At 44.2% G+C, this 23,882-nt stretch overlaps 1 long non-coding RNA gene across 1 annotated transcript in view; it reads right to left on the bottom strand.

Annotated features, from left to right (window-relative positions):
- The window catches only part of LOC308176331, a 94,228-nt gene that overhangs the window by 13,063 nt on the left and 57,283 nt on the right, over window positions 1-23,882 (bottom strand). Inside the window, exons 6-7 of the long non-coding RNA XR_013938233.1 lie at window positions 12,916-13,058; window positions 642-8,035 (exon numbers count right to left, since the gene is read on the bottom strand). This is a non-coding gene — a long non-coding RNA (uncharacterized lncRNA). The remainder of the gene's footprint in view (window positions 1-641; window positions 8,036-12,915; window positions 13,059-23,882) is intronic.

Raw genomic sequence — 23,882 nt, 5'->3', positions numbered from 1 at the left:
AGCCCTGCACTACGGGGATAAAATGAGAACTTGTGGAGGGTTATTGAACACTGGGAATTTTCACAGCGAGGCAGAACAAAATTATTTAGCACTAGGGGGTTCTCTAATTTTGGTACACTGGGAAAATAAAGCAGTGCTTTTGTCCAGGAATAATATTTCCTCTCCAAGGGCCAAATCCATCTGTGGATGGAAAGTGCTGTTGCCTTTCTCAGGTGTAACCTGGGGTATGAAGGCTAGAATGTGTCACTTGGGCCGTTCAAGAAAATATGTGGAAATATTCGCCCAAGACTTACTAAAGAACTTTTTTGATTCCTTTTTTGTTTGGCCTACCTAACTTCTCTTAATTGTCCCACAGATTCCAACTTTAGAATATATTTTAAAATGTAAACAGATCTTCAAGGCTAGCAGCTTTGAGCCCAGGGAGTCTCCTGAATTATAAACAACCGAGCTGGTGAGACACTTGAAGTGTTTGCTGTGAGAGCAGATGAAAACCCTCCTGAGATGCAAGGAGCTTTGGCCCTGCTTCCAAGGCCATCACGCATTTTAGTTGGGTTTCACTGCGTTCGTTTGTGAAAGACAATCATGCAAAGACTTTGCAGCCAAGCACAGATTTTGTGGAGGACGACGCCCCAGTCACTCACCTAAGCAGTCCATCAGGCTGAGTTACGGACCTGCCACATGCCACCAGGCTGGGACTTCTGCTCGACAGCTTGTAGATCTTCACCCTCCTACCACTGAGGCTGTTATCACTGTTAGCATTGATTTGAAAGGCCACAGCACGGTGCCTTACAAGACGATCCCATTTTTATGGCTGAAATTACACTACCTACAGCCATTAAGTATCTTTTTTCTCCTCATTAAATTTTCATCGTTTTCTCTGATAAAATACAGCTTTGGAAGATTGCTGTTCCAGGTTCCAGCTTTTGCCTTACTCCTAAGGCTAGGGTTTTAAAGGTGTGATCCTGCAAATTACTCCTCGAGTAAGGATTTTTATGCAAATAGTCCTGTTAACTTTACACGAGAAAGAGTTTGCTAGATCATGCCGTTATCCCTAGGCTTACAGTGGAAACACAACTGACCTTTAGCCGTAATGAGTGCTAGTAAAAATATAAGTGTGACAAAATTACCTGGATCTTTGCAAGCTGATGCAAGCTGAGTGGTGTGCTGGTTGGGGACAGATCTCACAACACACCGAAGGAGTTAAGTCATTTCACAGTGTTAGATAACAGCTAATTGACAGCAGATATAATGCATGTTGATAACCAAATGTAATTTGGCAGCTAAGAATGAAAGAACCCAAATATCTGCTAAACCAAGCTGTAGGGAGTTATTATAGGAACACTCCCAAAGCTTTTGCAGCTGCAGGAAAAAGAAAAATAAAAAAAAAAAAAGAAAGAAAGAAAACATGATGCTGTGATGTAATACAAAAGAAAGAGGAATCAAAACAGATGGTGCAGTTGGTATGTAAGACACCAGTGAGATTGCACCTAAAACGTGGCACACTGAGAGCTGCGATTGCTGTGCAATGTAAAAATGCAGCAGGCTATGAGAAATGTGGCTGAGCGCAAGCGTTATGACACTGTGCTTATGAGATTACAGGGAGGATGAGCTACCTGGGTGAACTTGTGTGTGAAAACAAGGCAGAAAGATCTCCTATTTTATACCAAATCAAATTCAGCCACCAGGAGGTGAAGGGCAATAAGCCAGGTGGGCAGGTGATGAGCACTGAAGGAGGCAGTGCAAGCCCCAGGTGTGCTGCCAGCCCAGTGGGTCCTACCCCAGAGCTTGGCATCCTTTACCTCTCAGTGCCTTCCCTCCCCTTGGGTCCGAGGAGGCTGTGCGAGAGGCTCAGCACAGCTCAGCCTGTGGTGCTGATCAAACAGCATCCCGACACCGGCTGCCCCGCTCTGTCTCCCCTCGGGTAACCAAGCATTAGCATTATTAATGCAAACATTTGCCACCTCTCTTCAGCTAAAAGAAAAACAGGTCAGCAACATCGCCGCTACTCCACACTTCCCTTCACTTCCTTTCCACCCCATTTCTCCTCCCTGCTCGTGCCTGCCCGCGACCCTGCTCCATCAGTCACTGTGTGCCTCCTCGTCATTCTTCTTCCACCACTCTTGCTCTATCTTCCCTTCCTTCCCTCTTTGTCCTTTGTCACCCCATTATGCAGGTGCCTTTTTTTTTTCTTCTTTTTTCTTAATTTCCTTGCTTTTACCTTTCCTCTCTGCCATATTTTTTCCTTCCACTCTCTCGCGGTATTTTTGATGCTTTCCCCTTGCCTCTCTTTTTATTGCCCAGCTGCATTGTCTATTGTATTACTTGCCATTATCTCCAAATACATTTTGATATATTTTCCCCCTTTTTCCAGACTGATGTTTTGTTCCCTTTAAGGCACCAGAAAGCACTAAAGGTTAGAGAGGGAAACAGAAAAGCATTCCGGTAGTTTTCCATCAGTCTGCGTATAAAAGCACTTCTTCTCCCACTTGATGAGAAAGCAGCGAGCGGTTCCCCCCTGTATCAAGCTCTTTTACACAAAGAGGTTGCTGCAAAAAGAAACCAAGTAGATTTCTAACCAGCCTCCCGCTTATCTCTGCCTCGGAGCCCAGCGAACCGGCAGCCTTTTTGTGTGCTGCGGTTGTTGACGCCACGTGAAGCTGATGCAAGGGCGAGGGGGAGGTGGCTGCTCGCATCGCTCGGTGCCCGGCAGGTCATGGCAGGTCCCTTGGCTGGGGCACCGCGATGTATTTCCCACCTGGAGAACTTACAGCCTTGGTACGATCACAGGGAAAAGAGATCTTTAACTTTGCCCGGCCCGAAGCGGTTGCAAAATGGGAGGTAGAGGAGGAGATGCTTCGGTACAAAAGTGAAGCTTAGATCTTCAGGTTAAACATAGCCGACTATGTTATGTATCCAAACCACAGCTGTGACCACGAGGGTCTAAAACCAGCAATACGTGTGCAGGGAAGGGGCGCACATCACGCCGTATGGACTGAAATGGGTTTTTCAGACCGTTAATGACAAAGAGCTCCCCTCCTGGGCGCTGCTTCTATTAGAAGAAAGAAGAGCACCGTCCTGAGACCACGTACTGCTCATAGCTGTCCGCTCCCCTTCCCTTCTGCACCAGCAGCCAGTTGGGCCCCAGCCCTTCCCTGCAGCACACAACCCATAATTTAGGGGTCTGGGTCTGTCCGAGCCCCTCAGATCGGCCCCAGTTCAGCATATCTCACAGGTGGGGGCCATGACCAGAGGCTGTCCTGGAGTGGGTGTTTTCAGACCTGTAAGGAAGGTGGCAGAGCCCCAGAGCTGGCCAGAGGCAATGTTTTTTGACACAAAGCACCTGCACAGCGAGGAGGTGCTGCAATGGCACCGCATTCGTGCTGTAAACATTGCTGCGTGATTAGCAGGAGATGAGACAAAATGCAATCCTGAAATTATGCCTAATAAGGCGCAAGGAAAATGAGAACATACAGCCGGAAGGTGAAAGGCCCATTATGAAAAATTTGGTCTCCTGTTTTTCTTTAAAATATAATTTCAGTCAAATGGATCTTATTTGCACACTTGCATTTGTCATGCTGTCTCTTTTCTGCAACCACACAATACTTTTATCTCTGATGAGGAAATATTGTAACTGCTTTTGTCTCATTCTCTACCTTTGCTACGGTTCTCTGCTTTCTTCCCCAGCACTAAAGAAAAAAAAAAGTGTCCCTCATCTAAGGCACAGTACCAGAGGTTTAATGTTGACAGTGTGCTTTGTCACTTTGGCTCTGGAAAAGGCTTACAAAAGCTTTATTAACAGGCTCATTAGCACGGCCTGATTTACTTCTGCAGACTTTACTCTTTTACTAGTTTCCAGGAGCATCAGCATCAGTTGCAGGGCTAATGAATTCACTCAGATTTGCATGCTAATGAAGCTCCCATGACTCTCTGTGCTCTCTACTTCAAATCGATCTTTGCTGTTGCTTGAGGAATATTAATTGAAATAAAAGTAAAGGGGAGAACCAGGCGTTTCGGCTGGACTTGCTGTAATCCAAGGCTGCTGTGTAATTCGTATTTCATACATTACAGTGTTTCACATCTTATTTCTTTCATGCCTTATTGACTCTAACTGTACAGGAGACATCACCTTTAGGAAGTTCCTAATGTGGTGGTTGGCCAGAGACTCAAGGGACTACTTATCTAAAATCACATTTGGGCTCTCAATAAATAGGTCAGTCACCTGAAAGCGATTCCGTGCACCAAAGCAGTTCCAGTTATCTTTTCCCAAACATACGAATTTCATTTCCCTTAAACAGAAACAGAAAACCCGTCGGCTCCAGTTACCTTCAGAGCCCTCCACTGCCCGGCCGTGAAGCACATCCCACAAAAAGGGGGTGAGGAGCCCAGTGCAGGGGGGCTCTGGCTCCAAATGGGGGCTGCAGCAATGCAGGGAGCAGCGACATCTCCGGGGATGGCACCACAGGCTGCCCTGCGTGATGCAGCCGGGGTGCATGCATTATTCCCCAACAGCAGAAGAACATAACGAAGCATCTTTCCTGGGCAATCAGCTCATTGCACTGCAGCTGCCAATATGTAAGTTAATATATTTATATCATCTTGGAGCATAATGATTGTCATTTCACGGGCTGGCTCACTGAAAAGTCGGTTTGTGCCTGAATGCCTTTTTAACAGGGACTGCTCTGTTTTGGGCTGTTGTAACAGAAGCAAAGGAATTTGGGAGTGCAAGAAAGGATTCAGAGCCCCGAATCTTCTGCTCCGGTAGGTCTGTAAGGTTCTTGCCCCATAAGATCAAACGAACAGACACAACCAAAACAAGCTGTTAACTGGAGATATTACTCTTTCACCCCTGTTTAATTTTAGCAACGCTGGTAGCTGACTGATGCCCTAGGAAGAAACCCCATTGCACAGTCTTATTTTTACAAGAATATTTTTGGCTTCTGATAGTGCACTTAACACATCCAAATTAATGGAAAAGAAGATTCTTCACTGAGCAGCCTCCCATGCCTGCTTTTCATAATTTGATACAATAGCAAAGCATACATTGAGATTAAAATGCGCTTTTGGATGCTCAATTGCGAGAAATCATTCAGCAAAAAACAAGGCACCATTTTCACAATATCTCTTGTGAGTGAGCATAAATCTAACAGCTCCATTTTGCTTGCTGCAAAAATAACACCATCCCTACATACATTTTTTTTTTTTCCAAACAGAAGTAAAGAAAATTAAATAAAATGAAAAGCAAGCTGTGGACTAATTATCCTTTTCTAAATGACTTCATATTGTAAAATAGCCTATTGAATGCATAATGAACATCATTACCACCAACTGTTTGCAAGTGGAGGAAAGCCGAGCGGTCATCCCGTCATTATCAGCACTTGTTTCGCGCGTGATGCAGAGTGCCAAGGTGAGAGAGATGCTTCCTGCCCTGGCCACCAAAACAGCAAGGCAACCTGAAAGCTTAGCTATGTTTTGTGGCACCTAGCCCTGCCTCCAGCTCCATTTCTTTGTTCTTTCCTGAGCTTTGATGGCCCCACGTGCTGCAGCGTGCTTTGGGGACTGGTGGATTTCTCCAGCCGTGAGAAGGGGAGGAAGGGCTGAGGGGCTGCCTGGGTGGGAAGTGTCTGCTGCTGTGGGAGCTTTGAAGGGGACATGTATTTTAGGGCATCTGCCTTGGTTGGGGAGAGGGCTCCCAGCCATGACCTGGTGAGCATTTCCCAGTATTTATAGCAGATATTCCCTGCAAAGCTCTTCTGTGCTCTGTGGCGAAGAGGTCATTTGTAACCGTTTGGCCTGGATCACCCTGAATGAAAACATCCAATCAACCCCTAATTGTGACAAATTATATTAGTCTGTGTTTGTGCAACTCACATTGCAGCAACTTAATTCAGGCTGCGCTCGGGTCACAGGAAGCAGGTGAGGCTGCAGGGAGGAGCACGCAGGAGACCTGCACATCCCTGCCTCCACCCCGGGCATCCCCTCATCCCAAAGGGCTTGTGTGCTGCCACCTAGACACCACCTCCCTGGTGTGATAAACGGAGCAGGTTAGTCCCACTCCATGTTCAGTGCTGCCTGCAAGGCCTGGGAAGACAGAACACCCAACCTGTGATCCAACACCATGTCAAAGTGAGGTGCAGAAAGAGAGGAACACAAGGAGATTGCGTGCCCTTGCCCCGCTATTCCCTCTCCCTATAGAGCAGTACCCTGGGTCTTCAGAAGCTTTGCTCTTGCCCAAGATGTGACAGCGAAATTAGAAAAAAAAATATCCTAAAATTAATTTTCCTACATGACATATCTTAAAGGGCGCTGTCAATTGGCTTTATAATTACATTTCTAAGTCACTGGAAGATTACACTGAAGCTGAACTTTACAAAACCTGAATATTTTTATTTTTTTATTTTTTAAATTGAAAACCTTTTTGGGGATTTAAATACAATCCTCCAGTGCTGTAACCCCATGTAGCAGCAACAGCAAGGAAATGGCTGGAATATGCTATCCTTGTTCCTCCTGCTTTCTACCTCTGATTTCCCACTGAGGCTACTAAACCTTATGGGATTCAGTGCCTCCTTCTTTAGGGATGAGCAGCACGGTTAATTACAAGTGCTCAGGTCTCCCCACAAATCATGACACCACCCTCACTCCTCAGTATTGTGAGAAAAGGCTTTGAGTGTTAATATTGGAGGCAAGAGGTTTATTTTGCTATCTGGCTTTTGAGCCTCCCAGATATCCCCACTTCATGCCTTCAGGCTTTTCTCTGCAATGAGAAAAGCCAGAAGCATCTTAGCGGAGAGCTGAGCTTCTCACCTTATCAAATTGCTCCAGGTCTGAGTGAGAAGCTGGGTGTCAGGAGACTGAGCAGGGATATCTGCAGGTCTGCCTATGGGGAAAATTTTGTTCTGGAAACATTGAAATGAGCTGAAATGATGAGCTGCAGCATGGGTGGGCATCTCCTAGTGCCCCCAGCTAAAATTCTACCTCATTTCATACCTCATGCCTTGTGTTTTCTATTGAATGACAGAAAATACAGCAAGTTTTGTCTACATTTGTCCCCTATCTATTCAGGGGACACTCAGGAAGAGTGTTAAACAGAGATTTGATTTAAAAGCCCACTAGCTAAACTACATTAAATTTTTACATCACTGTTCCACATTGAAATCAGGCTGCTTTCCTTTGAGCTCCCTTCGCTTTGAGATGAAGCTTGGTTTAACAAGTTAACTTCCATGTGAGCAAACTCACCGCCTAGTAAGGCAGAAAAATAAAAGCACAAAGAAGCTTGACTTTGTAGCGGTTGGGCTTGCCAAATGCGCATAGGAAATGATGGAGCTCCCTGTGCTCATCCACTACAGGAATCTATATTAGGTTTTTTCAAAGTCTTACAAGCACAATAAGCTAATGCAGTCTCTCAGCACAGGTAAGATTTATTTCTCTCCTTCTCTAATATATTTGAACCCAGATTCTCTGCTTGTATAATCCATTGGCTTACATGGGTTTACAGTAGATATTGCCATTTGATCTATGACTGGTCTTGGTCTTCTGGCTCTAGTTTAAGTGAAAGAATAGAATTCAAAGGACAATTAACAGAAAAAAAATAGTCTTACATGTACTGAAGACAACAAAATTGCAGTCTGGTATCAAATAGTAGTCTAAATAAATAACCCTGGGAAAACCAATTACTTGCATATGAGAATGATATTGGCAGAAGTGTGAGTATTCTCCTGCGTCATACCCAAAAGGCAATATTTAGGCATAAAACGGGTATCTGGTTCTTGAAATAGCATAGCACTGCACCGATTATAATTTAAAAGAAAAATAATCGAAACTCAAGATAATCCTTCAGGTAATCAAAAGCTGCATCAGTAGCAAGTGCTCGTAACCTGCCGTGCCTCTCTTGCAGGGCTCCTGGAGCAGACAGCGAAGACACCTGATGGTGCTGGGGTTGGGAGGTGGTGGCATGGTGACTGATGGCACAGGGCAGCATGAAGAGAGAGCATCAGGAAATTGCCTGGAGAACTTGCAGGGAAAGAACAGCCCTCCGCACCTACGATAGAGCACCTCACATAAGCTGTGCAAATACATATGCATATATAGCACATTTCAATTCATTTGTAGGCTACATTGAAAATTTAGGTTGCATGGCTCTGACTAGACAAAGTGCATTGAATGATTTTGTTTCTAATATGAGAGTGTTGGCGATTTTAACAGCATTTGATCTGCTGAAATGAGATATGGCCTGGAATAACAAGCAGCAGTTCAAAGATTTATCTAAATATATTTGGCAGTTCCCCCACCCTTTGCTCGCAATATGTACATATCACAATTGAGACTATCCCCTGTAAATTACCACCCTCCATGGGGTTCTCCTGTTCAATTATTTCAAATAAGCGAGGCCAAATGCTCTCAACTTAGCCAGAGATAATCAACTAATGTAAAGCAATTTCCAACAGTTATATTCTTCTGCTTCGGGCTCATTAAAAAAAAAAAAAAGGAAAATTGGGGTGGAAAGAAATAGGGAATGTTATCGATTGTTTGCCAGTGCTGGATCAGCTGTCATGTGTGTACGTAAATATTAAGGACAGCAGCACTGGATACCAAGGCCAAGCCATCCTCTGTAACTCAACAGCAGCAAGACCGGGCTCAAAGCCCCCTGCACTTGCCATCGCTATGGAGACTACGTGGATGAGACGTGGATGAGATCCTTTCATTAGTTGGGAGATCCATCTGCTGGTATAAAGCTGCAGGAATTAGTTTCACTTCCAGGGCTTTTTAATTATGCTCAAATATAAGTGCACCAGCCAGACAAAGATGTTGCATTACCTCCTAAATTTCAGATCGTGACATTCTCTCCTTCAGGCATTATGTTTGCTGTTTGCATTGACTTTCAATTTACAATAGCCATTTCTTGCTGTAGTATAACACAAATTTCACTGCAAATTCAGAAACTCAATGCAATAGAGATGAAACTTTGTAATTTACATAATCGGAAATGTACCAAGCAATAGCTGAAAGTTCTGATTTTAGACATATTCCTGAAATAGAATGGGATTTTCTTTTTTTTCTTGTGTTTTGTAAGAAATGACCCATTATCTTTTAAATAATTGTAGAATTCTGCCTTAGTATTGCCAGTATTCCCCATTATCAGTCAAACTAATAGGCCTGGAGAATGAAACCCCCAAAGAAATCCTCCAAATTAGTGAAATAAATGCAGTTAATGATGATAATTAAGTCACTGGGGATAATTGAGAGATTATCCAATTACTATCTATAATTCTTCAGCTTGCAAATAAGATAAGAGTATGTAGAGCTAATCCATTCTGATAATAATAATAATAATTTAAAAAAAATAGGGAAAAAAGCACAAAGAGCCCCCAACTCAACGATCATTAAATTTCTTCATGACTGGAGGTATTTTGCCAGTTTAATTGCCTAATCTGTTTTTTTTCTAGTCTGGAATAATTTTTAGGCAGCTGTTGTGACATATTGCTCTTGAGGAATTAGAGATATTCTGGGTCAGGGCTGAATCCCTTGTGCAGGTCCTGAGGAACCCTGCTTTTCCCTGGGACTGAGAGGTGTGTTTAGAGCAAAAGTCCTACAATAACTATGTGTGAATTGCTTAAAAATAAGAAGGATGAGCTCAGTCTGGAGTTCCTGCTCTGAATTCCGATGATAAATTTAGGGCAAGATTTGTACCAGATGTTCCAGACAGAAGCTTTATGCCAGCAGACCCTATTGTGCAGAACGACCCGCAAATCCCCCTGACTTCACCACCAACTGCAGCGACATATCTTGTGGTTGCTGTAGTCCTGCAGAAGTTCACCACCACGTTGTCGCTGTGGCAAGGAGAGGCTGTTGACCTCCCAGGACCATGGGAGCTAAGGAGAGGTTTTGGTCCCAAATATTTCTCAGTCTGACACAGCCCAGGTCACAGTGGCTAGAGTTTTCTAATTTAGGAAATGGATTAGGAAGAGGAGCCAACAGGCAGGAAGACATGGTCAGTTTGTATGCGATAGGTAACATTTTTGGGGGAGATCACTACCTTTTTGCTCTCACTTTCGTTACAAGTATTTGTGGGGGTCTGTTTGGCACAGGTGATTTAAGGAGATCTAAATACAACCCCTAGCCAGTCAATTAAGGATGTGTTTAATTTTAACATGTGCATAGCTCCTTTGGATCTCATCCATGGAAATCAATGGCAAGGCTGCTGATGGTTTGATTGTCTTCGGATCGGAGCCAGCAATTTTGATTGTAGAGATCAAATGCTTCAAATTAGACATAAGACTAATGCTTCACTGGATTAGGGAACCAATTAATGGAAGTGGGGTTCTTGTTATAAGATTTCCCTTAACTTCCATGCAGATATTTGTCCTAAACACAGAGTGCATCTTCATTGCCCTTGAATGCATCTTGGTATCTTGGAAAAAAATGGAGAGGGTTAATACAACCAGAATCCTCTAATGAAGCTATTGCAAGGCATATGTGATTCTGTGCAGGAAATCAAATCCTTGCATTGAAAGACCTCACGCTAAAAAGGTAAGCATCAGAAAGCTGTTCCAGTCCTATTTATACAAAAAGCTCCCTAGAGCTATCTGGGATTGACAGAGCTGGACAAGCAAATCAGAAGGATCTGAGCAAAGTGCTACCCCCTTGCTGCACGTCTTTCCTCACCTTAAATAGCTGCTGGAGAATAAAACATCCCTCAACACAGACCTCATCCTCCTAACACAGACCTCTATGCGAGCATCCCAGCTCTGGCCTCTGCTCAGTCCCGCCAGCCCAGTAAAACTCCATTTCAGACTCAAACCCCCTCTGCACTCAGAAAAAGCCCTCAGAACTGAGTACCTCCAGAGGCTGCTGCTGAAAGGTAAAGCTCCTAGAGGAGCTCTCAGCCTACCCAGTGAGCTCAGCCCTAACTTGGGAGCATTTTATAGCAGTGTATTTTTATTTCCTTGGATGCCAAGGGAGCCCTGGGTGGCAAGCTTGGTTTTGGGGCAGTTCTGCTCCTAATGGTGCCCAGATGCCAGGCTGGAGCTGATGAAGGGCAGCTCCCTTTGGTAACAAACCAGCGCTTGTGGCCGGGCACATACTGACGCCTGTAACATCAGAACAGCATATTAAGCCACAAAATGTTTCTGTAAATACTGTTTCACACTTGGGTAAGCAAAGCATGCTTTTATCAGAGAGACAGTGCAGGGTGTAAATTACATTTTAATTGAGAAATTGTGAATGCCAGCTTTTACTTCTTTTTTTTTGTTGTTGTTTTGTTTGTTTGTTTTTTTGTATTTTGCTACTAAAAAGGCCTGGTTGCTGGTGGAAGAGCTGACTGATGCTCCCTGCAACGAGTCTGCTCTCTTTTTTGCAAACTTTCCCTCCTTCCTTCTGGCTCTGCTTGCTGCGATTCTCCTCCTCCTTCCTAACAGAGATATCTCCAGGCCCACGGGTGCTCAGGAGCCTCGTTTGCTTGCAGCCTGGCAGCCATCCCTGCAACATTTGCCGGCTGGGAGCGGGTGGCCTGGCTCTCCCTTTGCCCGCTGCCCCTCGTCTCCTTGCCGTTAGGCAGGTGCCAGCGAGGCTGACAGCCTGCTGAGACACAGCCGTGTCACCCGGGGGTGGAAATCAGAAGAAAAAGCTCTGTTGAGAGCCTGGGCATGGGGTGTTTTTCACTGTGCAGTCCATGAGCATGCTCGCCCCCTCCCCACAGCAGCTGGCAGTGTTGCAGCCACGGAGGGGCTCCCAGGAGCATCTCTCCTGTTGGACACCTGACCACGGCCATCCATTTGGGGCACGCCGTGGTACAGATGTTCTTTACTCCTCCAACATTAAAATACCACTCCTGGAAAGCTACAGTTGCAGCTGGGCAGCACCAGGAGGATCTTAAGACTTTGGGCATCTTTGCAGGTCTTTGCCTTCCCCTCGTTTTTCACACCTCAGTGTTGTACCCCAAAGGACCGCTATTCATCTAAGGTTTGGCAGCAGTGTGAGCTCCTGCAGGATCTCTTTTTCCCTGCTGATGGAAAAAGGCAATGGTTTGTAGCTGAAGCAGAAAACATTCTGCTCTCTGGAGTCTCAGATATCCCTCATTCCTGGAAAGGTTTCCCAGGGCCCCGCAAGGGAGGGGAGATGAGCAGCACCCCATCCCTCCGGGCACTCCATGAACCACCAGAGCAGGAGCTGGATGTGGCTGGGCAGGAGGAGAGGGCAGAGAAAGGAAGGGTGGATGGGGCCAGATGTACTGAATCGGAGTTCCTTGCGGGCAGCATTCGCTGGCAGGGCTCCGAGAGAGCCCAGGCGGGAGACGTGGAGCTGCGTCCCCCCGCTGGGAGATGTGCTGGGAGCATGAAGCACTTCCAGCTGGGAGCGCAGAGCTGCAATTGCAAATTGCACCCTCGGTGCTCAGGGGGGTGAGTCGAGCCCATTAGCCAGCTAATCCTCACAACAGGCTTTTGTGAGGCTACTATTTTGTTCTGGGGAAATGTATGATCTACTGATTACACAGTATCCCAACATGCCAAATGTATGCTTGAAACCAGTAAACAATAAATATTTAATTAGCCGGTCATTTTGACAATAACAACAGGCAACAATTAAGCTGGCTTTTCATTTCCCGTTCATTTAGTTGTCAGTGTCGTATAGTTACAGTTAAAAGCCAGCTCCTGACTTGACCACAACCTTTATTAAGATTGTGAAGACAGAGAATATGTAGGTTTGATCTGAGCTTTTGATCTGTGTCTCTGATTTCTCCTGCCGTTGTGCATATTGTGAGAATGACTCAAATAACCATTAATATTATGTGGGTTGAATATGAAATTTTGAAGTTTTTTTAAAGTCTGACAGTGCCAAAGAAGACTTCAGAGGCAGTACTGTCATGTTGCAACCCAAAACCACTCATCTACTCCATTCCCATCAGGGCTTCTCTCACGTCACCTGTCTGTGTCCGCACTCCTCTTCCACACCGAGCCTCCCTTCCATCCTCATCCCTCTGCGTGTTCCTCTTTACTCCTCTGCTCTTTTTTATCTGCAGTCCTTCTTCTGAGTCCTAGACAGGCTCGTCAGTGGGGTATCAAGTTCTGAAAGGAAAATGGAAGAAGAAAAGCTATTTTTCATGCAACAGATATAATTTCTATGCCAGTTATGTTGGTAGCTACAGACTCTGCATCCTGCTTCATCTTTCTGTTCTTGTCTTTGTGTAGATCACCAGACTTCACTGGTAGACATCCTTCTTGTCAGGCTTACTGAGAAAGCCTAGGGCTGGAAACCAAACTCTTCTTACATGTTAAACCTACCTTCTTCACATGTTAAACACTTCGGTCCAGAGGAGATGCTTAGCAGGGTGGGAGCAGGATTAGATAGGACCTTCTCCCACCACAGACGAAGCCCCTCCTGCCACTGACAATGATGCATCTACTCTTACAAACAAATCAGGGCTTCTCCTAGATGGCTGTCAGCCAGGTGGTGCAGGTATGATAAGGAAAGGAATGGGGATTTTGGCTGGTTGAATTCAGAGTACCAGACTGTAAATGAGGAGACTTGGTTGTAATCACAGTTCTCCTGCTGAATGGCTGTCTGAATGCAGACAAGTCATTTTGCATCTGTTTCCCTTTCCATCCTTTTCTGTGTTGTCTATGATTGCGAGATCTTTACAGCACATTAATGTCTCCCTGATGTACCCAAATGGCATTTAACACTGTGCAGTCACGACCCTGTTTGAGACATATAAGCACTGCTGTAATGGATGACACACACACTAGCCATGCATTCACTTATAGATATCGCTCCTTTTTACTTATTTCCCTTTCACCACGACAATGCCACATCCTGCCCAAAGTCTTCATATAATGGCAGACTTCTAATTTATCAGTTTTACTGAGTCTTGTTAGATTTTACTGAGTGTTGAAGTCAGTTCCAATTTAATTTTGACTTTGACTAGAACTGAAAACAGAGCCTTGAGTCCTCCCTATACAATAGAAGTAATGTCCTGCAAAATAAATGGAATTAATTGTGAAAGTCAGCTTTGAATCAAGTCCACTGTGTTTAGACCTACTAATCAGAAAGCATTTATAGAGTCACGAGAAGCTGATAAAACGTGTACACAGTTTTAAATATCCCATTGTAATGCATTGTAAACCTTAATTTAAAACCAGACAGCTTAAAAGCTTTATGGATTTGATTGATGATATACCCTTTATATTGATGGCTGAACCCAGCGTACTGTTATTTCTGCTTTGTCTTGCTAACAACAAAGTTTAGAATGATAATATATTTTTATAAAAAGCTTTACTATTACGCTACTGCAAAAGTGACATTAAATAATGATAATAGTCCTGAGCCACAACTTCACACAGAATCAGTTCTGGAGGCAACAAATTTACATACCGCAGGCACAGAAGCTGCTGGCATTGCAGGGAGAATGCTCCAGATCTCCAAAACATTAGCATGAGAGCATCCCACAAAGCAAAGGAGGAAAGAAAGGCAAATTTTGGCAGCTGAGGAATTCAAATCCTTCATCTCCAGCTGCCAGCATGAGGCTGGGGGTCTGTGGCTCTCCAGCCAGCCAGGCAGAGGTCACATCCCAAGGGACAGAGCAGCCAAGGGACACCTCTGAAAAACCCATGAGAAATGTTAAGTCCATGAAATCCCCCAGAGGAATTTCAGTTCTGCAGGGGGAAGAGCAAACCCAGTGGTTTGCTTTAATAATGCAGCATTTGTGGTTCATTTTCCTCCTCTAACCCTGCCTTTGTAACACGACTAGAGCAGAGTCAAGGCGAGCAGAGCAGAGCAGCAGCTCATCCACATAAGCCTCACCGAGGGATGTGTTGCCTGTCCTTGCAGAGGAAGCACAGGCCTGATCAAGCACCTTGGGAGCCCTCCAATGTTGGTGAAGACCTCGTGGTATGGTTTAGCTAGATAAGCAGAGGGACAGACATCTTCACACGTCTGAGCTGGATCACATTCGTGTCACCACACGATTCAGGGTGCACAAACCCTCATGACTCTGTTGCACGGATATATCAAATTCAGCCTCATTTTTTCAGGTCAGCAATGAAAAATATATAACTTGTGCTGATGGGCAGCCACCCTGTGCAGAACAGTGGCAGCAAATCACATCCAATTAGAAACAATTATGGCAGGAATAAAAATCCACCCTGAGAAATAACCAGGTTAAACAAGAAGTTGCAATGGAGCATGACAGCAAAAGGCATTTTTACATATTAAAACCTGTATGATTTATTCAAGCAGAGTTGAATGATGAATTGCAAATTTGGAAACAACACAGGTTTACAGTTTGTATAAATTAATATTATGATTCCACAAGGCAATATAGTTCAAAAGTCGACAACGATTCTTGAAATACTGTTCAAAGACTTAGGCTTAAATTAAACAAAAAGAAAGCACCTGTTCTAAGCTATACATGAAATGTTGTCCAAAAATCAAATAACATGTGCATCCTCCCAAACAGACAACAATTTTAAATTCTATCTTCAGCTGTACATTTACGGTGGATCAAATTTATGCTGATTATGTTATCACTGGAAAATACAATATGTAGCAAAAACTACATTATGTCAACAGCAGCTCAAGTTTTTAGGCAGAGCGACTTTCCAAATCTGCCCCTTTAGTTTGTAAGTTAAGAAAATAAATGGCTACCTTTAAAAAACATGTAATTAATGTTTACATGTCTCTGTATTTAAAATGTAAGCAAGCATTCATGTTCAAATTTACCTTACAAAACCTGTAATTATGATGCTTGCATGTGTAAACTGAGTAGTTAGTAGTTTCACTGTCTGGCACAATTTTAGGAGTCAGATTTTATGATCTCATGAACTTCTGCATTGTAGCCCAGAATCCCAGATTGAAATGAAGTCAATAGTATTCAGCATGACCAAATTACGCAGTTTTACGTGTGCTATTACGGGTGCATTTTGTGGAGCTAATAACAAGATGGAAAGCTGAAAGTAAATTTGCATTTCATATTCCTATATATGCACACATATACAAAGAAATGCAATTTATATATATATATATATATACACACACATACTTGCATACACAGCCAGTGGGACACCTGCCAATATAAAAAATGTATTTGCATGCAATGATATAGAAGTTTTCCACTGCATGGAAATAGAGCTGACTGAGACCTCATTCTTTCCTAGAAAAAGAAAAAAAAAAACACACAGATTTGGGAATCAGACAGAGGAGAGCTGAAATCTTACCTCTTTTGTAGAGGGGAGGTGCTGTGTTACAGACAGGCATGCAGAAACGCCCCGGGGTGCAGTGAAGGGATGCAAGCGCAGATGCTGAGGTGTGTCTGGACCCCAAAGGGGAGGCTCTGAGGACATTTACTGGGTTGAGCCTCAGCATAGAAATGCCAAGTTTCTGCCTAATGATTTGGTGTTGGAAAATATTTAGTAGTTCCAGCACCTTTAGGGCTGAAAACAATCCCTACGTGGGGTCTTCAAGATCTAAAGTGTGGCTGGAAACAGCCAGGCCCCACTTTAGGCACCAAAATCATTTTGTGTCTGGAGAACATGCTTCAGAAATGTGATTATTATCCTTACTGTGCTAAAAATGTGCCGGGCAGTTCACGGATGAGAAAACATCATGCCTCCTGTCCTGACAAGCCTGCAATCCAAGGCATCGGTCCGGCAGCTGGATGCACAGGTATCCTTCGCCACGAGCAGGGGGCTGCCACACGCGGGGACAGGCAGATCCCAGCTTGGGGAGAGCCTGCAGGGGTGGGAAAGGCACAGCAGGACCCTGGTCTGGAAATCAGCTCCCTTCAGATCCTGCTCCGAGTCAGAGAAAAGGATCATAACAGTCTCTTCTTGTATTAAAATCTCTGAATTTGGGAGAGAGGAGAGATGAGGGAGATAGGAATTTATGATTCAAGCAGAAGGGTTTTGATTTTACACATGCATGCAGGCTCCAGAAAAGCTGTAATGCTGGTTTTTTACTCTTCCTCAAATGGACACTAAATATTTCAGCCCCCAGATTTTGTCATTATTTCCCACCTCAAGAAAAACTCTATTACCACCTTCTGCATAAATGTTCCTTATTCAGGCACACAGAGAATTGCAATTTGGGGAAGACTTTCCTTTTTTTTTTTTTTTTCTTCTTTTTTTCCCTTACTCCCCTCTGGCTCTTTCATTTATGGATGCTGACAGAGCCCTGGGTTTTGCTCCATTCCCCCAAGTTATCCATCAGTTCCTGCGCCTCTGTTGTCCCAGGACACACTGAATTTAGAAAACTGATCATTAGCAAGTGTTTTCCAAGCCCTTCCTTGTGGAGAACAGAAAGCCATTTTTCAGGTAGCAGCTGACAGATCTGTAGGCACCTCTGGATCGCTCCATTTTGCTAGATTCAATGAACCACTTGACAAAAGTTAATTAGAGTATTGCTGTCTGGGATGGGAAGACCCGCTGAGAGATAGTGGAAGCATCCCGTTTCTCACAGCAGTTCAGCCAGAAAGCTACCCACCACGACTTTTATTATTAATAAACACACCATACCATAATTATACCTTTTACAAGCAGCATGGATTTGAATCCCATGTTGTTAAATCTCCTGCATTGCTCTGAAAACAAGTTGCACCGGGCCCCAAACGCTCTGCTGGGACGTGCTGTATACATAAAACTGCTACCGGTGTCAGTAATAACACCGGCAATAAATAGAGATGTGAGCCTGTCGCAAAAACTCCCTCATGCCAGCAAAACCGACTGTGCTCCTACAGGCACAGCTTCATAACACATCGGTTGCTTAATCTGGGAAGCAAAGACGGCTATGAGAAGAAGCAGGACTGGTTCCCCATCTCTCGTGTTTTATGGATTTTCTGATATTTACTCCTTTCCCACCTACAGGTGAAATTGGCCTATGAGCCAAATTATTGGGAGAACAGGGAAATAAACATCAGCCTAAAAATCTTAACAAAACCAGGTTATAAACAACTCACAACTGCCAAATAAATCAAAACCTCCTCTGGCATATGCTGGGAGGTCAGTTTGCCTGGGGAGCGGCTTTCGGCTAAGGGAGACAGCTCCATCCCTCAGCCTGGTCGGAGTGGCAATAACCAGCACAAAGCAAGCCTGGCACCGGGCTCCTAGTAATCAGCTTATAGTTGCCACTGAACAGATCCATCATTTTAGGTGTGTTTACCTAAATAATCATAATTTAGATGAGGAACCGCAGGCTGGATTACAACATGTCCTGGTGATGGGTTAGTCTTCATGAGTGTCACTGCCCTGATTTTACTAAAACTCCAGGTTTCTGCCCTTTAATAGATTGCCACTAGGTGACTCGAATTTTCCACACTGCAAAGACCGTTTGCAGCTCCCATGTGCTCCCAAAGGCTTGTTCAGGATTTGCAGTATTAGGGCTTTCCCACGCACACAGGGGAAGGATGGGGCAGAGCCGCACAGCTGCAGTGTCCTTGATGCAAAGGAGCTTCACCCTTGTCTCTGTCCTGGCTCCAGGTCTCTGACTCCTGTATTTTTTTGGAGATGTTGAGGAAGCCTGCCTTGTTTTCAGCTTGTACAGGTAAAATCTGGCCCCTCACTGAGCTTTTTTTTTCAGAGGAACAGTACTTAGCTCCACAAGCCAGTGGTGTGCTTAGTTGCAGGAACAGAAATAGGGCCTCAGTCCAGAGGAGAATATTTTGCAGATGTAGCTAAAATTGGGATCTGGCCCTGGGAGTGCATTTGCAGACATCTGGATATGATGCGCAGCAGCAATGCCTCTGTGGATCAGCAGCGTAATTGCAGTAAATAATTCAAGAAACAGCAAATGATGCTAAAAGTGAACCCTGCAGCTTCGCAAAACAGCCGATTGCACTCCTGCCTGCAGCGGGGCTGCCTGCCACAGTGGGCAGCACAGTGGATCCCCATGGGGCTGACAGTGATCAAATGGGGCTGCTGGCAGCTGGACAGCCTCTGACACCGTGTATATAGTCTGTAAATGTGGTAGGATTGCGCTTTTCAGGTCCCAGCTGGGCTTCTGGGCTCCCTTAACCCCCCCGATTTTCTCCAAGCTGAGGAACATACAGAAGTCCAGAGTTGCTCCTGTACCACCTCTGCCTTTGGCCCCTTCCTGATAAGGTGTCCTGGCCATACCTCCCAGCAGTGCTCCGGGCCAGAGAAGATAAACTCTGAGATCAGAGGACGTTAAACTTTACTTATCAGGACGGAAAGATGTTGTTCCCCTTTCAGTTGTTTCTCTGGTTCCTCCCAACCATTTCTGGCTGTGCTCTGCCCATGCTTCATGGCAAACCTCACCTTACAGGATCCCTGTATCGAGCTACCATCTACATTCTCACATTTTACATAATTAGGCATTTGATATTATGCAATATTATGTGAAAATACAGAACTGTTACATAAACCAGCAGTGATGGTGCTGCACTGGGACTCGGCACGTTTCCCATTTTGGAACGACCTCAGCAGATCCCCCTCGCCCTTCCCTTTAGGCTAGGGGTGGCTCATTCACAGAAGTCTAGGGCGACAGCAGTGACAATCACACCGGGGAGAGGGTCAGGAGTAAGAAGGCTTCCCAGCTTCACAGATCTGCACCATCTAGGATTAAGAGGTGAATTTATGTAGTATATTAAGATCTGTTCTCACTTCTCTTCTGCATGACCTGAGTGGATGTTTTGAATAGCCACCTTCCAGATCCCGGACAGAAGCCGGATGGGGATTTTCCTTTATGCCCATTACTCTTTTCTCAGGCAATCGAGACCTTGGCCAGGAAAATATGCAATAACTCACAGATACAAGGTATAAATACAGAGGGAGTGGAGAGCAGAATTTCTCTCCGTGCAGATGACACTCTGCTATACATCACAAAACCTGGCACATCAGCACCAGCAGCCTCTGATCTAATAGAGGAACGTGGCTTTGCTGCTGGTTACAAAATAAGACCAAACACAAGGCTGCAAGGAAGAGACTCCTTCCTCTGGGAAAGCAAGACCTTCAGTCATGTAAATGGAGCAGCAATGGCTCCTGCTCGCTTGGAATCCAAATAAGCAGAAAGATATTTTATTTATTTAAATGGGGTCTGGGAGTCCCCCCTTTCCCATCTCCTGCAGAGTACAGCATGCCATTGTAACCAGCTGCGTGCTGAATCCACTGCCCCAGACTATAGCTTTTGTTAACAATTATCAGATTAACATAAAGTCATTTGTCCCACTGCTGGAATACAATCTTAGTTTCATAAAAGTCTGTAATTGTAGTTCGTTCCTTGGAGCGCTCAAAATTCTGACTCACATTTGAATTACAGTTTTGGAAGGACTCCTGATACTTACAATGGGCAAAACCAAATCTGTCTTCTTCCTACCTAGAAGACCGAAAATCTATATGCAGTATGTGGTGGGTGAAGCACATTTGTAGTGAAGTGTAATTATATCCAGAATAATGAACATATGCAAAAGATTCCTCCTTGATCTAGTGCCTGCCTTTTGTGAATCTCACTTTCTTCACAGCATATGTTTTTTATGTTTATTTATTTATTTATTTTTTAATTTTTACTGGTGGTGTTAAATGATATAAGTGTGGAAAAAAGGTTTGGTTTTACTTTGCCCCTGTTATTGCCAGTGAACATCATCAGCTAATCTGTTCTTGGCAATGACTTACTTCAAGAAGTGGAAGGAAAGCTAGGTGTTCTCAGATCTCAAGTTGAATTTGTTAGGATCTGCTCTTGGAAACATCATACTTGCCTTGTAATAGGATATAGCTTCAGCCACAAGCCCTTGAGAGACAGATCAGACTAATTTTTTTCACTGTCTAGAAAAAATACCACAGCACATATATGCAAAACATCCCACATATTTACTACTGGCCCTAACCTTTCTCCTTGAACACTCTGCTCCTTCCAACAACTGTGATCTTCTCCTGAAGCACCACCTATGTTATGACGCTTTCTCCAAGAAAACGTAGAGGGAATGCAATGGCAATTTCAGCAAAGGAATCACAGGGAAGCAGAGGACAGAAATATTGCTGATCAATGGCAAGAAAGATTAAAGGTAGTACCATCCTTATGGCACTCTGCTGAGCAATGAGTGAAGAAGATCAAAGGGATTATCAAGTGCAAAGAGAGAGCTTGTGGCTATTAAGCTGATAAAAAAAAAAAAAAAGTCCTGTGGGAAATAGAAACAAAACTCTTAGCAAAAGATAAGAATCAGATTTTCTTGTTTCACAAAAGTATGTTGGAGGGATAGGTATCAGGAATTGCAAAGCCGCCTAACAAGGCTGTAAGGTCAGGCAGCTGGTCCTTAAAGAGCAAAGAGAAACAGATGTGAATCATGGAGGACATGTCACGGAGAATGGATAGAAGAGCTTCTGCAGGCACGAGGCTGGAAAGGTCTCTGCGAGGTGCCCCGCTCAGGTACAGCGAAGGCGGAGGAGGGCAGCTGAGATGCAGAGAGATTTTAATGCTTGGATGGTATTGCACACATTCAGATCTGACCTGGCCAAGAAAGGTCACAGTAGCCTTTACATACATTTAAGGTCTTTTTGCAGAAGAGGATTTAGCAGGTTTAAAGTTCAACTTATATTAAATGTTTTTGTAGATAACTTGAAGTGGAAGAAAGAGTGAGCTGGATTATGAATCTTCTTACACCCTTTTACAGCATTTATAATTAACTCCGAAGTCTATTTTTTTGCTACTGGGAAGCAGACTTGCTGTAATCTTCTAATTAATAAATGGCTCAATAAATCATGAAATCTTTTGTCCATGGAGAAACTTACACTTACTGTCAGAAATATTACACTCTAAAAGTGGTAGTTGACAACTAACCATTTTTTTCCTCCTGCTTTGACTTTTTCTTTTTCATTTATACTTAATTTGAAAATGTTAAATGACTAAATTAGTCAGTGAAATTATCCAGTGAGGTCTGGATGGAGTGCCATTTAAAATCTGTGTGAAAGCCCTCCTTGGCACCAAAGGGCTCTGGGTTGGGCCCTAAGAACAGCAACTGGGATTCAGCTTTCCCAGCAACAGCACAGAATCGCCCTCAATGCACTGACCAGGACAATCCCACGCCACGTGTCTCTGGCCATCATTTCAGTTGCACAGTGTGTTTCTGGGGGAAGAGCCTGGCCCAGTGCACGGCACAGTTGGCAAAAAGTGCAGGAGATGCGGGCTTTGCATTGCAGGCACGCCATCCCACCTGCCTTCTCTTGCCCTTTGGCTTTCCATCTCTTGCTCAGTTAAGCTGCAAGCTCTTTCTGGCATGGGCCATCTCTAACCCTGCCCTTTCGAAGCTCAGATTTCTGGAACATTAAATAAAGGAGCAATAAAACTTGCCATGGAGCAGCAGCAGCTGACAGGGACTTGGACTTTGGCATTCATTAGCTGGGCTGGAAGCAGCGCTTTCCTCTTGTCACCACCTCAGGTCCCCTTCCTTCCTCCTGAACAACATTACAATAAATATTTGCTAGTCTGTGTTTCCCAGACTTGACACATAAATAAACATCTCGCGCTCTTCTCTCCAGAGGGAATTGGGGATTCTTATCTTCATTTTCTGAATGTGGATGTGAAAGCAAAGACAGGTAGGGCAAGACTTTTCTGCTAAAAACATGCATCCCGTATTAATCTAGGCAATGGCTGTGACTTGACAGACCAGTGGCTTATCAGTACACGTAAAGCAGCCCGGCAGTAAGTAGCCAACGTGGCAGCTAACCAGCCTGCAGCCCTTCCTCCCACGTTCACTCCTGAGGCACAAGACATGGGGAACCACAGCACAAAGCAGAAGTCTTTGTGGTCTTGAACCATTTGAAAAAGGACATACCTGCCGTCAGACCATGAGAGCAACAGGACAGAACAGCTCCTTGGAGACGTGCTACAGAAATGCACATCTGGAGGGCTCTCAGCATCAGCTGGTGCTGGCCACTGCTGGAGCAAGTAATGGATTTGATGGACCCCAAAACTGTCCTTACGTGGTGTTTTCTTACGATTTACCACCCACAAAAACAGAGATCTTTATTCTGAACAGTGTAGATTGGGTATTCTATCACAGCTGTGTCTGAAAGTTGCAGCTGCTGCAGTTGGCTGTTCCTCCTGGGGAAGGTGGTTACAGTGCCTGTGGAGATGAGAGGGTGCACAAGGCAAAGCAGGAAAAATATTTTTGTTGTGCAAAATAAAATCTCTCTCTGAAAAGTTGCTATATTGAGAAAATGTTAGCACTGCATTTAAGACAGCCCCTAAATGTCAAGGGAGCATCAATCATTCACTTTATTTACACTAGTAAAAGACAGAGCCTTCTATATGAGTGCTGACAAATAAAAAGGGGGGTGTGCAACTATTTTTGTTTGAATTCTTAATTATTCCAGAAATATTTCAACTGAAGCTCATCAGCTGAATATAAATACTACCCTAGCTGCACACATAGGCGTGAAAAGAGAAGAATCCCCATTATCAAAGTAATCTGCAGCTCTGAAGTCTACGGTTTCCTGCACCAGCAAATTTCTATCCATTCCTAGTGACTGATGTATGCAATAGTTTAGGAAAGTGGATGAGTTCCTAATGGAGGATGTAAGGTGTCTGTTAAAGATCAGGTAGAAGAACATTAATTTACCTTTTAAAATACATTGGGAGACAAATAAGACAATGAAATCATTAGTATGCATGCATTGCCTCTGCTGGATCATGTCAGACGAGCTCAGCTGTGCCTCCTAATGCTTGCACTGCAAAACACTGCTTGATAGCCTCAACATTTTAATAATAATAATAATAGAAATAGTAATAATATTTACTGACGGGCAAGGTAGGATGTGGTTTAACAGGAGCAGAAATCTTGGGTTTTCTATCTAGCTTGCACACAGGTTCATTCCACTTCTACAAATAAAGCCCTGAACTCCTTTTGCTACTACAGCCAGCAGCAAAACAGGTAAAACAACAGCAAG

The sequence above is a fragment of the Anser brachyrhynchus genome (genome assembly GCF_964034855.1).
Source record: "Anser brachyrhynchus genome assembly, chromosome: 12".
NCBI classification, from domain to species: domain Eukaryota; kingdom Metazoa; phylum Chordata; class Aves; order Anseriformes; family Anatidae; genus Anser; species Anser brachyrhynchus.
The sequence above is the reverse complement of the archived record's forward strand: the minus strand, read 5'-3'. Positions and strand labels throughout refer to the sequence as shown.